A 15723-nucleotide genomic window follows, 5' to 3' on the forward strand; every position below is an offset into this window, starting at 1 on the left:
TTCACTCACACGTACATATACTTACATAAATACATTCATTCATGCCTACTGACTCGTACCTACCACTTACCTAATTCCCACGAATTACTGCCGTATCATAATTACAAACCTTCGTATAATATAACATGTATGAACAAACTTATATTCATACTTACTCTTATTTTTTATTATTTATTAGTTTAAGCGTATTGGAATAAAGTTAAATCTTTACATGCATATCCTATACTTAGTTCATTACCCCGCATACTCGCTCCCACATCCCGATCTTACTCTCCCATCATAAACGCTAATTAAGTGTCATTTGGGTATGTTTCGGGTCTTAAGAATGAGTTCCATGCTCACCCGTAACTTACCTAGCCGTTTGGTAGGGTTGAGGAACATTATAAATGCTTAACGAGGCTTGGAATGGGTTCACGGGGTCCGAAATCGAAGGAAAAACAAGGAATTTCATAAACTACACGTTTGCATCAGCCCTCCACCGTAAGCTACGGTGGCTACCGTAGCTTACGGTGGCCCCTAAAAGTCCTACGGCAGCCTTAAACTGCCTTACGGCAGAAATAAAGCCCCAGCTCTCACCGTAGCTTACGGTGGCACCGTAAGCTACGGTGAAGCCCAGATCAGCCTCCCATTTTAATACTAAAATTCGCATAACTTGCTCGTTTTGCATCCGTTTCACTTGAAACTTGTTCCTAAACATCCGTAAAACAATTCCTTACATATTAGACTAAGAATCCTTACCCTGGGTCCTTAATTATTACCAATTTTATTACCATTACCTCACTTACTCTTATTTATTCGACCCGTTTGGTCCCACAAACTACCTTCGACTATCTAGATCAATACTTATCTTAATACCTTCAATTATTTCATACCATACATGACTTCCCTTCATTTATAAACAAGAAAGTTCTTATGTATACTAAGAAGTGAGTCGGAAGTCACTTACCTTAAGCGTTAGTGTTCATGCTTGCTTCCTCGCCTCCGCTTGACCCGTTAGTCTTCCATTCTTTGGCCCATGCTAGTGAAAACTCCTACCCATTCATGCCATCATATTCAAAACATTGTTCTTACATATATTCATCATCACTAGCATTCAATTACAACCCAAACGGTTGCTTAACTTTCGTTAAATAACTATTAGCATGCATAAGACTCGCATTAGCAATTTTACTTATTCTAATCCATGCTAATTTCATTCACCATCATGTATAGCACATTAAATAATCTAACTTGTATCCTGTGATCTCTCTACCCTTGTAAGTGCATCCAAAGACCTAGTCGTGCTATTCATACATTGTTGACTTTCAGAAAGTCAACCATCTTACTTACATACTTTCATCATATGATCATATACTCATCTAAACCTAGTCGACCAAAGGAATGATACCATTTATATTTCATAATCATGGTGTTGGACACACACATACATAAGCACATGATCAACAAATTACATATATGCACATATACAACCAAATCAATACAAACTAAAGCTCTCATGATCCTACAATTGTCATCCACATTCAAAGCTAGTAGTTAACATAATCCCTACATCATTCTTCACTAGTAAGTCCATAAACTACCCATTTAGTGCACATCCATATCCAAATTACCATTTAGTCACTAATCCGACATATGATATGCACATCACCATTCAAGCACAGGGTGCAAATTCCTAATGCATATTTCAACCCAATTCATATCACCAACTATCCCATCTTACAAAATCCTTCTTCAATATATCTTCTCATGTTTAATTATCATCAATCACGTTATTATCAAACTCTACACATGTTCATCCATTATTTAGCGTATAATTTCACATGTTAGCTTATACTAAGCATTTCATCAAACACTTGGTGTGCGTACACCCTTTAATGCACAATGTACAACTAATTTATGTATAATCATCCAAGTTTATTCATAATTAATCAAATTTTCTTACTAATCAACAAGTATGATTCATACATAAACATCAAACATATCAAACGCCACATTTCTTTTAATTCATTTAACAAGAATCTATCATGCACAACATAGTACATCATTATTGAACAAGAATTGGACATGGATGATATATCAATGTCACCATCTTCACCATCACTAATGGGTTTCATCTTAAAACATCAAATTAGTCGAAATCATACATAATACATGTTTTATATAGCGATTCTAACACATAATCATGCTTAATTTCATACTAATTCGTGGATTAATCAATAACCCACTTCATGCAAGATCAACAAATCACAAATTTCAACTTACCACATGTTCATCTTGTCTAGATGATTAAGAATATAAGCTCATGCATCCGATTTAACTCCAATTTCCATCCTTATTTGATCAATTTGTATCATTCTTGAGTTGAAGAGGGTTTCTTCTCTTCTCCCTCTCTCTGATCGTATACACACACCCACACACCACACACTTAGGTGTTTTATCAAACTTGATTCCTTTCTACCAATTTTAGTCCCTCAACTTTGTCACACCTTCACAATTGCCACCAAACCCATTCCTTACTTATTTTGACTAAGTAATCTGACTAGGTTAAATAGCCTAGTCAATTTTATTTCATGTTTTATCATATGGAACACATGGAAATTATAAACATTTAAATTTTGGGACGTTACACAAATGACGAATGTAAACATTCGGGTTTTGGGGTGTTACAATATCGTACAATCATAACGTATTATACGCGACCCGACTAACTCAAATTTATATCGGGTCAAGCCAAAAACTCTCGAGGGGGTCAAAGTGGCATTTACAAAGTTCATAAAAATGAAGTGGTTAAAAATTGCATTTCCTAAACTTAAGGGCTAAGGGTAAAGATAAAATTTGATAAAGTTTTGGGGTGAGAATGGAACTATAGCAAAGTTGGGGCTGAAAAGGAATCTACCAAGTTGGGGTGTCAAAAGCAAACTATTTGTAAAATAAAGTAGTAGTTTAGGGACTGATATGAAACTTTGAAGGTAACAAAGTCAAGAGGCTAAAATTGCAACATCATGAAAGTATGGGGGATGGGGAGGCAAAGCCGGTGGGGTTTCCACCAACTTTGTCTTTTAAGAGTAAGTATAATCTAACTTATAATAAAAGACTCCAAATAATGTCACATGTCATTCTCTCCTTCAACCTCATAAATTTTATTTATATTTGTTTAATAATTTTTTTAATATTAATATTAATAATTAATAACCAATATATAAATTAATCCCTATCTTTATCTAAAATTAATAAATAACTTCAATTTTGCAATTTAGACCCTTTGTTTTTTTTTACTTTTAACCCAAAGTTTTTCATCTTTTGCAATTTAATCCCAACTCTTTTTTATTTTCAATTTTGGTCTACCATACTTATCATCTTTCCTAAGTTTTTCGTTTTATTCTAAATTTTGTGAGTTAACGCAGCGCAACGTGCGTGTGGGGTTCAACATTTTTTCATATATTTTTTTCCTGTTTGACTGGCCCGTCGCGTCACATCTATTTTTCTGCGTTTGACAAGTTCGTCCAGCATGCGGGTCCTGGATGAACTTAGTTATTTTATTCGTGTTTTACGTTTCGGTTTAGTTTCTTAGCAACGAGCGTGCGTGATTCAAAGATTTTACGTCTGCTTTTCGCTCTGCGTTATTTTTTCCTGTTTTTATTTATTTTGTTTTTACGAGCTTTTCCAGTGTTGGTGATCGCTGACAATGGTATAATATTGCTACTACTTCACACGGTTTTATGACAACCGCTGCAACGCAGGGGCTTAATACTAGTATCTAAATAAAAAAAACGTTTTAAATCTCCAAACAACCCGTTAACCGACCGCTGGCTTGAGTCTTGACCACACAAGTTGCGGACTCTACTTGCCAGGCCCACCACAAAAAGTTTGCTTTGTGAATTGCTAATTGATTCAGAAGAAAGTGATATATCTTGGGAGTTGTAGTTATGTAGAGTTAGTTTCTTCAGGCCCATTTGATGAAGACATGTCCCCATTGACAACCAACAGTTAACGGCCCACACAATAGCCCATTTGGGAGTGTCGGCTTAGGGGTGGGGGTGCATCCAAAATGTTATGTACTATTGACTATTGAGACTCCTATAAAAACAGGACGCTTGTCTTAAAGGAGGAGAGGTTCTTATTCTCTCTCTCTGCTCCACGCGGCCTTTACGGTCGCATTCGATTTTGGTTTACTCAAATTATATAATGGATCAAAGCGGATTGATTTTATAAAAAATACCAACTTAAAACATACTTAAATTGGTTAACATCATCCACAATCATTATTTATTACCACCACCTACTAGTCGTCGACACTTAGACACCACACTCCTCTATATTAAGTTATAGGGGTGAGCAAAAGGAAAAACCCGACCCTACTCCACCATTACCTGACCCGACCCGAGAACCGATCAAACATAAAATACAGAACCGATACACTACCCTAAATATAGGGTCAGTTCCGGTCTATAGGTCCAAGTCGGGTTTCACCATGAAAAGAACTGAGAACCAACCCAATCCGACCCTATTTTATATGAAAAATTAGAACCGATCTAAATACCTTGGTACTTGAGTTCGGGTCAGGTTAGGTATATTTTCAATTCGGTTCTCGGTTATTTTCGGTACGGACCTCACCACTATTAAGTTATACGTTTTTCCATTCACCTTCAAAAATATGATTTTAAAAATGTATTTTGTCCTTTTGTGGTGATTGGTGAATATGTCCAAACCAAAATCTTTGGGTGGTTTCCTTCAATGTTTTGTCACCCTCTTTCATTCATGGGTGTTCATGTCCTCTATAAGACAGGTAGAAAACATTAAATTATTGTTTGTCTCCGTCCATACATGTTGAACGAATAAGTGTATAATTAATTTCGTTTAACTTTAGCTACACCAACAATATTTATTTTGTTATATGATTTTGATAAAAATATTTTATTATTAGGTTTATTTTTATTTTTTATTTAAAGTAATAAAATATAAATGAGAAAAAAAATAAAACACCGTCTATTGTAATATTAGGTAAAAAACTCTGTCTTAGATTACTGTCATGAAAATCATCTTACTATCATCGGTTATCGGTTTCGTTCAACCTGTGTAATTACCATTCGACGACCTGGCACATGAAATTGCCACCATTCTATCTACCGTAGGTACATCATTCTTTCTAAAACACTTTTGCTATACCATATCACTGTAACATCTTGCATTTATACGTAAACTATTAAATAAAAAATATTCAAATAGATAATATATGTTATGGTGTGTGATTTTATTTTTGTTGACAAATCAATAAAAAGTCAAGTCAAATAGATAAGTTAAAGTTTTAAAAGTAAAAAATTGACATGGTGGGTAAAAAGGAAATATGAAGTAGAGTGAAATGTATGATAGATTATGCTGACCAAAATTTTACTATTGTAGTGACACTCACAATAGTTAAATTCATATTTTATGGATAGATCAATACAATGAATTATATGTTATAAGTAGTTTTAATAGAAAGAGTGAGTGTCACTCTATATTCTATTTATAACATATGTAATGTGTGCATAATGTGTTCCAAGAGGAATTCTAAAATCAAGTTGGTAAGGCAAGTAGTTTTCAAAAGTAAAGTATACATCTAGGTGTCTCTTCTACTAATTTTTAAACATGAGTGTATTGCATTTAGCTCTAACAATGTACATCACAAGATAGACAAACATGTTTAAAAATGTTCACACCTTGTTAGCAATTATGTTGTTTTTTACATGCTCTCATGTGTTACATGCAGGGCCGGCTTAAGAGGGAGTGAAATAAAGCAAGCGCTTTGGGCCACCAATTCTATAGGGCCTCACATTCTACAAAAAAAAATATATATTATATGTAGGTAATCTTGGATTTAAGATTATTGATATTGAGGTTTATGATCTATAATTATGTATACACAGAGATGATATATGAATATGATCTAAAACAATTTTTTTCTTTTATTTTTTTTATGAAAAGGGCCTCAATTTTTCTATACACTTTAAGCCTACAATATTTTAAGCCGGCTCTGATTACATGTTTTCTCCGCATAATGTTTTGAATACATATTTACTAATTAACAACTCTCACAATTGTTCATCAACTTTAACTCGTACCCCTTATTTATAGTATTTTATCATTTATATGTTTGGAGTGTCTAGTGTGTGTATATATAGTGAGTTACTTTGTATTTACGTACTATCTTAAAAAAACACAGTTTAACTTTTTTTACTAAAGCACTTTATAGTAATTAAATACCAAATTAACCATTATAAATTACGTGCACGTATAAAAAAGTAATTCAATTTAGTAGTGCTAGACTATGAAATTTTGTAAAATTTGGAAGTGAACATTTATTTTGGTAGAAATGTATTTTAAAAGAAGTTATAAACCAGCCTAAAACTTTTTTTTTTTTTTTTGAATGGCAACTAACTCTCTGTATTTAAATATATAGAGTCAGCAAGAAACTGAAAGATACAAAAGGAAACCGACAAAAGAACAACAAACTAAAAACGGGGACTCATATGATGTCCGCTACATCAAAATTGACCCACTTCTCCCAAGTAGGCGAAGTTATCTTTTCCCTATTACAAATCCAAAGGAACGCGTCTTCCTTGATTAACTCCAAAGATTTTCGGACCGGGACAAAAGTATTATCGAAAACTTTAGCGTTCCAAACGTGCCATGATCTCCAAGTCGTTGTCGCTGCCAGCGTATACGCTAACCGCCTCCATGCTTTGCTTCCCAGATTCTCTTTTAAATTGTCCAAGACCTCTTTCAAAGTATTGCAGTGATCCGGCGACTTTAACTGTAACCAAACGAAAACATTCCGCCACAAGCTTTTAGCCCAAAGATAAGAAGAAGATGTGGTTGGTATCTTCGTGTGAGATGCCGCATCTCGGACATGTTGTATCAGGAAGGCCAACACCTCTCGACACCAGACCTGTTTTCGAAGCCACTTTACCCAATATAGCGCGCCAAAGCAGAAAGTTGTTTTTTGGACCATTAGGTCCTGTGTTCGATTCTCATAAGGAGGTTTTTCTCATATTTATTGGGTTTCATCCTAAATTGGTGTATAGACATTATAGCCTAGTGGAGATGGAAATCATCGGGTGATTTCGTTGATGACACAATGATACTCTAGTATTCCGTCAATGATAAAGGGTGGGGGTGGGGGACACATAATATGTATATAATATTATAGATAATGTGTAATGAATGAGAATGTTATGGTTGTGTGTTATGGTATGATGGTAAAATGATACATATATAATAACAAGTACAGGAAGTACTTTGCATGCAATAAATGGTGTGTTGGTAAAAGAGGGCCTGTTCAAAGGAATGGTCCCTTACACATGTGCAGTTTACACTGACCTGCCATGCGCATCCACCTATCGCCGTCGTTGCCAGTCGTCTTCTCCGCCACAACCCACGTACCTAATTCCCTTCTACTTTTTTCATAATCAGAAAAAAAAAAAAAAAAACATTTTTTTGTAATTATTCATATGTTTATGACTCACTTTTATCAACTTTAATAAAAGTTTATAACTATAAAAATAATTTATTTTGGGGCTGTTTGTTTTAGCTCTTAATGGATCAGAACTGTTAGACTATCTGCATCAGTGAAAGGCTATCCTTTCTACAAACAGCTTAATCAGCATACCACATCAGCTTTTCACTTATTCTTCCCACAAACACTTTTTACCCACAACAATAACATATATATCCTTCCCACAAACAACCTTATAAAAAAAAGAAAGGACCCACCATTAGCCCATTCTTCACCATTCTTCCCCAAGAATTGTGAAGAATGAACACCCTCCATGTCATCCTCTACAACACCCACTAATCCATCCCTCTCACAAATGCCCTCCACATAGGAATGAACACCCTCCATGTCACCTACAAACATCCTTGATGTGGATAGTCTTACTGGTTGAGCACTTAATGGTTCAGACTTTTTGTTTCGTGAGTAGATGTCTGAATGGTTCAGACATTTGTCTCTGAACGGTTAAGTATTATACCGAGTCTGAATGGTTAAGACCTCGTATCTAAATTGGTCAGATATTTACTTCTGAATGGTTAAACATTATATTAGTTCTTAATGGTTTGAACCTTTTACTAGTTCAGCACTTACCCATTCAGAAGTTTCACAATCAACCTCTTAGTGGTTGAACCAGATATTGGAGACATCACCGGTATGATAGAGCCCAGTCTAATTAGAGTACCGTTTTAGTTTTCGAACCGTCAAAAAAAACGGTATTACCGATACAACTAGTTAAACCGTTTTTAATCCCAACCTAGTACAGCAACAATACCGATCTGTAAAACACTAAATGAAACAAAACAAAAGTTGTTAGCATTTCCTTAATCATAAATGTAAAAAGCTTGTCTATTTTAGTAATGGTTCTTTCACTTTTCTGTTTTCTTTTTTCAGAAAAATAACACATCACACGTCTCTGTTTATTCACACGAAAAAAAATCATGTATCATTTGATATTCTAGGATTGTCAAAATTTTCTTCCAATTTACAAACCTAGCACATTATAAACTTTTGTAAACTTCAAATTCCAAGTCATCAACAAAAAATCATGTCCTCATGAAAGTTTTTTTTTTTTTTTTTTTTTTTTTTTTTTGGTAAAGAAGAAACAACGGGTCAGATTTAAAAAAAAATCATTGTTTTATGAAAATAAAGTTAAAAAAATGAAATTTGAGTATTTTTTATTTTCATGACCATATAAATAGATTTTTTTTATTAAATAGACGATATATAAATACTTATTGTTACTTCGTTAGCATCAAATTCATATATGTTTTATGGTGCGAAACTTACAAAGCAAAAGGAATAAGACCATGTGTACTGGGGCGTTTTTTCCCCTAAACACGCCCGAGTGCCCGACCACGCCACCACCTCCGCCCCCGGGGGCGTGTTTTTGCTCCAAATCAGTTCCGGCGTGCTATATTCCACACCCAACCCCTTTTCTTGTGTCCAATCACCTTCATTTTCCTTTTTGTAAAACCAATCGGATTTTTTTTTTGATGTTTCTTTTATTTAATTCTATTACAAACATAATGCCCTACAATGCCCACATCCCCATTACAGTCATTTTAGAAAACGCTCCATAATGCTCCATTACTGACTGGGTAGCCACATGGCGCAAAACGCCCAAGGGTGAGGTGTTAACCACTACACATGGTCTAAATACTGAATGACATTTTCGTAAATAGTGTAAATATAGTACAACCAAGTGAATTATCGTACTAGTTATTAACTTATTACGATACTTGAAAATTGTAGGCCTGTAACATAATTATTATTACTCTAGTTCAATTTTTAGCAGCATAATTACTCTAGTTCTTTGAAAATTCCACACGTTAAATCTATTTATGAGTCCATGACATTATAGTCTATTGATATTTTGGGGGTGAGATAAGATGTAAGGACCATTAGGTTCTGGTTTCGATTCCACAAGGGGGTTTTTCTAAATTTAACAGGTTTACTCCTGAATTGATATATATGCATTATCGCCTAATGAAGTCCATCAGTGATCCAATTCCAAATTTGCCATTAAAAATTAAAAATATATATATTTATTAGTTTTCTTTCTAAAGATTTGAAATGAAGGGTAAGGTGGAACCATAGAAGAGTGGCATTGAGATTGAAAGAGACACAAAACTGGGAGGAACAGTATGGACTATTGAAGGAGTGAGGGGTGACCATCAAGATAACGACGCCTCTACCGACGCTTACCGTAGGGTCACCCTCTTTGGATTCTTACTTTCTTACCAACCTTTTTGCTCCTCCTACTCTCATCCTTCTTTATCCTTTTCCTTGTATATATATGTCCTAATATGTCCACTTAATTACGAGTTTGCCATGCGTAAAATAGTTACTGATTCATTGATCCATCTTAGGTTAAAGAGTAAATTGCTAAAACGGTCCCTGAGGCTTGGTCAGTTTTGATACTTTAGTCCAAAACTCAAATCTTTTGAATATTGGTCATTGTAGTTTCAATTTTGTTGTCATTTTCATCGAAAAGCAAAATCTGATCAGATTTTGCAGTTAACATCCAGTTTTTTTGTCTTTTTCCTCCCTTTTAATGAATGGCAAAATGGTCAAATTTTTTAATTTGTTATAATAAAATGTTAAAAGATCATTTTGCCCTTCATTAATAGGGAGGAAAAAGACAAAAAATCTGGATGTTAACTCAAAAAACTGACCAGCTTTTGATTTTGAATGAAAATGACAACAAAATTGAAACCACAATGACCCAGATTTAAAAGGTTTGAGTTTTAGACAAACGCGAAAAAAGTGACCAAACGTTAAGGACCATTTTGGCAGTTTACTCTAGGTTAAATAAGGGGTTATTTGACAACTTCTGGATAGGTAAGTGCTGAATCGGTAAGAGATCTGAAACACTAAGTGTTGGGCTAGTAAGATGTTTGAACCATTAAGAGTCAGTATAATATTTAAACATTCAGAGACAAATGTTTGACTAATTCAGATAAGAGGTCTTAACCATTCAAAGACAAATGTCTGAACCATTCAGACATCTACTCGCGAAACAAACAGTCTGAACCATTAAGCGTTTTACTAGTAAGAGGTCTGAACAATTAATTAACTCGTTAAGAGCTGAAACAAACAGCCACTAATTCAATAGTTTCAAGTTCAATCATGATGTATATGGAAACTTTTTACATGGTTAACTATATAAATCGGTTTCATAGTGAGTCAAAAGAGCTTAAAGAGATTGGAAGGTAAAATCTTCGAATCTAAGAACTAAGAAGGTGTTGATTTTTCTAAATTAATTATAATCGATCTAGTGAGTAGTATACTGATATGTGAAAAAAGATATTGAGAAATAGTAATGTACCTTATATGTTGTTGTTATATATGGCGTAATGGCGTATTATTGATGGTATACAAACACGTTTTGTGACATTTAAGTTTATTTTATACAAACTTTTATTCAGAAAGAAAACAATAGTTTGTTGCTTCTTGCCTACATTTTTAAATTGATAGCAATGGTAGGTATTCTGTACAAGATTCTACATAAGTAATGAGAAGCAAAGTCCATACTAACCAGAAACACCTTTTCACTAAATTATCATAGACTAAACATGTGGTTAGTTTAAAATTTTCTTTTACAATACTTTGTTTTCTTAAATACAATGAACATGTAAGATTAAATATATTACGTATTGATATTTAATCTATAGCCATCATAATCATTTACATTATAGAGATCAAAATATATTAGAACCTATTAAATAATTAGTTGGTAATTGTTGATGGACCATATTACCCTTATTAACTAATTAGGTTTCCTCCTGGGTGCTTATATAAGGAGAATTATGTGGAGGTTAAGGGGTTACTCAGTTACACAATTACACACACCCCATTAGCCATAACATCAATAATTCGACCTCCTCTCCTAACCGATACCCTTTTCGGTTTTCTAAGTCCCCATCATTAGTCAGCACCCTAAGGAGGAACCAGATCACGATGACAAGCATGTCGAACTCCATTACTGGATTCTCCAACGCACTGTCTGCTATAACAGGTATGTTTTAATGTTTTCCTTCATGTATAAACAGAATTGAACCAACAGAACAAAATAATGACGTTTTTAATCAATTGCCGGTTGTTATAAACTTACTTAAGGTGGTTATTTTATTCGTGTAAAAATTTATAATTATTAATAGATGTCGTGACCACCTTCACGTATACATCGATTTTTAAGATCATTGTGGTCGAGAGCTAGCATGCATTCGGTTTATTCATACGTTATTTGTGGTGCAAATACTTCATTATGTTTCATATTTTTCGCACAACGCCTCCGCCTATGCACATTCATAGAGACTGTAGTTTTATATTATGTGCAAGAGTATGTATAGAATGTTTCACACAACCAACATATCATGTCATATACTCATACGCAGTGGCGGAACTAGCCCATTAAATCAGGGGTATCCCAAAAAAAACTTTTATATCAGTGGTGAAACTAGCCCATTAAATCAGGGGTATCCCAAAAAAAACTTTTATAGTCATACGTACATCATGCTAGGCTGCAATTTATGAGACATGTTGGTGAGCACCAACTTTTTTTAAGTGTGTAGTTAGGTTTAAAATATTTTGCAACAAAAACATTAAGGCATACAAAGATTTTGAATGTTTAATTCTTTACTTTGATCACTAACTCTCGTTTAGGTATTCTAAAAACATGCATGCATGACTTAGTGGTATAGTTGTATGGTGCTTGCTCCCACAAAAATAGTTTCAGTTCAGATTCTTATAAGTACAAGTTTAGATGGTATTTAGGTGTGATGGTAAAGTGTCTCCTCTGTATCCTAAAGACGGAAGGTTCAAATCATCTCAAATGTATGCATAAGAGTATTTAGCATTAAGTTAGTTTGTAGTTAAAGAAGTTATGAGACATATACTGTCCGTAGGACCTAGAAAAATGATATATGCATTACAACACCTAGCATGTGATTGTCACATGCCTCGTAATGTGGATTAAAAGTGATTTACAATTATGCGTGGTTAAATAGGTCTTATCGTGTTTAACAAGTCAGAGATGACGTGATTAACACAAATATCATACATATGAATAGGACAACTTTAACAACTTTATGCGTCATGTCTATAATACATGAAGGAGATATCAGCAACTTTTCGACCACTTAGGGGCGAGACTTTGTTTTTAGCAGATTAGGGTTTTCTATTCAGATAGGGATGGCGGCGCAGTTTTGTAACACCCCGTGTTTTCCAAAAAGTCAAAGTCAAAGTCAAGTGTTGACTGTTATTGGAATTAAAGATTAATAAAGATTAATTTCATTTTAGTTTCATTTTGATTTTCATATTATTTGGAGTAAGTGTTGTATAATCAAACTAATCGACCAATAATCGAACTATGAATCAACGACCGACTGTGAATGATAGGAAGTAACAACGCAATAAAGCTAGTCAATCAATAATCAAACTAATCAAATCAATCATCAAACTCTAGTGTGGGGATTTTAGTACTTTTATACGTGTGTGTGTGCCTTATGTGTTACTTGTGCATGTTTACTTTTATGTTAAAGTGTGTGGTGAATCAATCAAAATCAATCAAGACTCAAAGGTGAATCAAACTCAATGGAAATCGAACCCGAAATGGTTGTAAGGATGCTCGTATGTTAGATATAGTAGTTGAGACTAAAAGTAATTGATTAGGAATTCTATCATTCTCAAATCATCGTTCATCGAAGTCGAAATATCAAAAATCGTCGCGAAACACTCAAAACCAGGCAAGCCGATCGAACAGGGCAACCTGATCGAACAGGCTAGCCGATCGAACAGGGCAACCTGATCGAACAGGCTAGCCGATCGAACAGGCTGTTCGATCGGGCAGCTGCTCGATCAGGGATGCTGTTCGATCAGCTGACCCTTCCTCTTTTGGAAGCCTATAAATAGGGCTGTCCTTGTCAAACTTTCCACTTTTGGAAAAGCTCTGACCGACCAGCCTCTTCTTCTCACAAAATCTCAGATTTCTCTCAAACCGGTAAGTATTTCGCTCTAATCCTTGTACGTTTTTGTTCATTAATCGATTCTACATCTTTCTATCTTTCAAAACTTGGATTTCATCCATGAAATCACCAAGATCTAGGTGTTCTTGGGTGATGTCATCATGTGTTCTTCAAGAACACTAAGTTTTGACATCATTCCACCATGAATCGCTTAGATCTAACCGATTTCCACATGAATAACCTAAAATCTACCAAAGATCTTAACATTTCACGGTGGGAAAGGATTGGAAGATGGGTTTTCATCTATCTTTCAACTCTTTTACACTCAAAAAGGTGAAAACGAGACTTGAACCGATTTACAAACCAATCTAAACAAACACATGGTTCAAGATTCGGGTTCTACCGAGAGATATACCGATTTCGGGTTAAACGTTAAACTTGGGTTCCAAACCGTCTCTGACCGAGTTTGGGTGATTCCTGCTCGAGTCAGTAGGCTAAGTGGGGACTTCAGTTTTGTGGTTCAACTCGTAGTCAAAATATCTCTAAAACATCAACAATTAACGGGAATAACCAAGTGTTAAGTGATAGGTTAACCGAATCGAGAAGCTGGCCGAACGGCTAGGCTGTTCGATCGAACAGCCCAACCGAACGACTATGCCAGCCGATCGACTAGGCTAACCGATCGACTAGCACTTAGTCCCACAAACTCATGAAGTGTAGTATTGACGAGGTACTGTTCGATCGACTACGCCACTCGATTGTAATCATTACTGCTCGAATCATGAGATACTATACTTTCAAAACACTTAGACTTTTCGAAACATTGGAATGTCATCCGATCGAGCATGCCAACCGATCGAGTGACATATTTGAAAACATTGAAGTGCTAGCCGATCGGTTGGGCTAACCGATCGAACAGCTGTTCGATCGGCCAACCTAAAAGGTAGTACAAACCATCATACACAAACACATCCTTCACATCAAAGGAAGAAACAATCCACTTGAAGGAACCAGCCGATCGAGCCAGCCGGCCGATCGAATGGATGTTCGAACGGACTTTCGAACCAATCGAACAGCCCACTCGATCGAACTGCTGTCCGATCGAATGGCCTACTCGATCCAAGTACATTGTTTACTTTTTCCGCATTACTCATCGTTGTGTTATCGAACTATTCAGGCTAACCTATTCTCAGTGTTCCTCTCAATCCACGATCAACCACTGTGAGTATACTCGATCCCTTTTTGCTTTCAGCACTTTTGGGTGTTACATACGTAATCTATCAAATTCACGAACAACACAAACTATTTGAACGCTAACCTACTTGCATGTATTACTTGTCTAAATGATTGCTGTTTATTATGTTTACGCGTGGAGTGCTATCTGCCTGCTTTAGCAACGTAGTACTATAGTTTGGACTCAGCACCCGTTCACACGGGGGTTGCTAAGGACAATTTCTTGCATGGGTTACGGTGGTAATCATGTATTGCGAACTGTCTCGGACAGTCAACTCGAAGTCATTGGTATCGATGGTCCCATGTTGATAATTTACATGCATCGTTTGCCTTTGTGTACGTGCTTGGTTATGCGTAAACTATTCGAACTCTATATGCTATATCAAACTTGTGTACTCACCTTTACATTATATGTATTGACTTTTATTTTAACGTATGTGACAGGTGTTTAAGCTACTAGCGTGCTAGGGAAGCGAGGCAATAATAAGCTTCTAGGAGCCTGTGACCTTAGGACAGTGTCCACATACCTGCTCCAGGGCCATAATTATCTGTAGATCTTGTACTGGCACCTGTAGTCAGTAAGATTTACGGACAGCCGTCTAGGAGTCTTAAAACAATATTTAATTCGGTCTGTAATAATTAAGAATTTGAGTTGTCGGAACAGTTCCCATATTGTTTAGTTGATTTCTATGATAACTTGTTATTATTTGGGACACGGTATGGGACGTGTTATATAACTGAATTGTATGATAGTTGTTGTGGAAACTTCTGGACAATCTGTTTCGCTCAGTGCCGCGCCCCAATGATTCCGCCATCGGTTGGGGTGTGACAGATTGGTATCAGAGCCATAACTATAGGGAATTAGGTTAGACACGATCTAGTCCGGATCGCTGTCTTAGAGACCTAGACTATAGTCAGGAACCAAGAGACCAAGTTTATGTGCTTATTTTATGTTGTTTCCTTCTATTCTATCATTACATCCGAACTCCGAGC

Source organism: Helianthus annuus, chromosome 5 (assembly GCF_002127325.2).
Source record: "Helianthus annuus cultivar XRQ/B chromosome 5, HanXRQr2.0-SUNRISE, whole genome shotgun sequence".
In the NCBI taxonomy this organism is placed as follows: domain Eukaryota; kingdom Viridiplantae; phylum Streptophyta; class Magnoliopsida; order Asterales; family Asteraceae; genus Helianthus; species Helianthus annuus.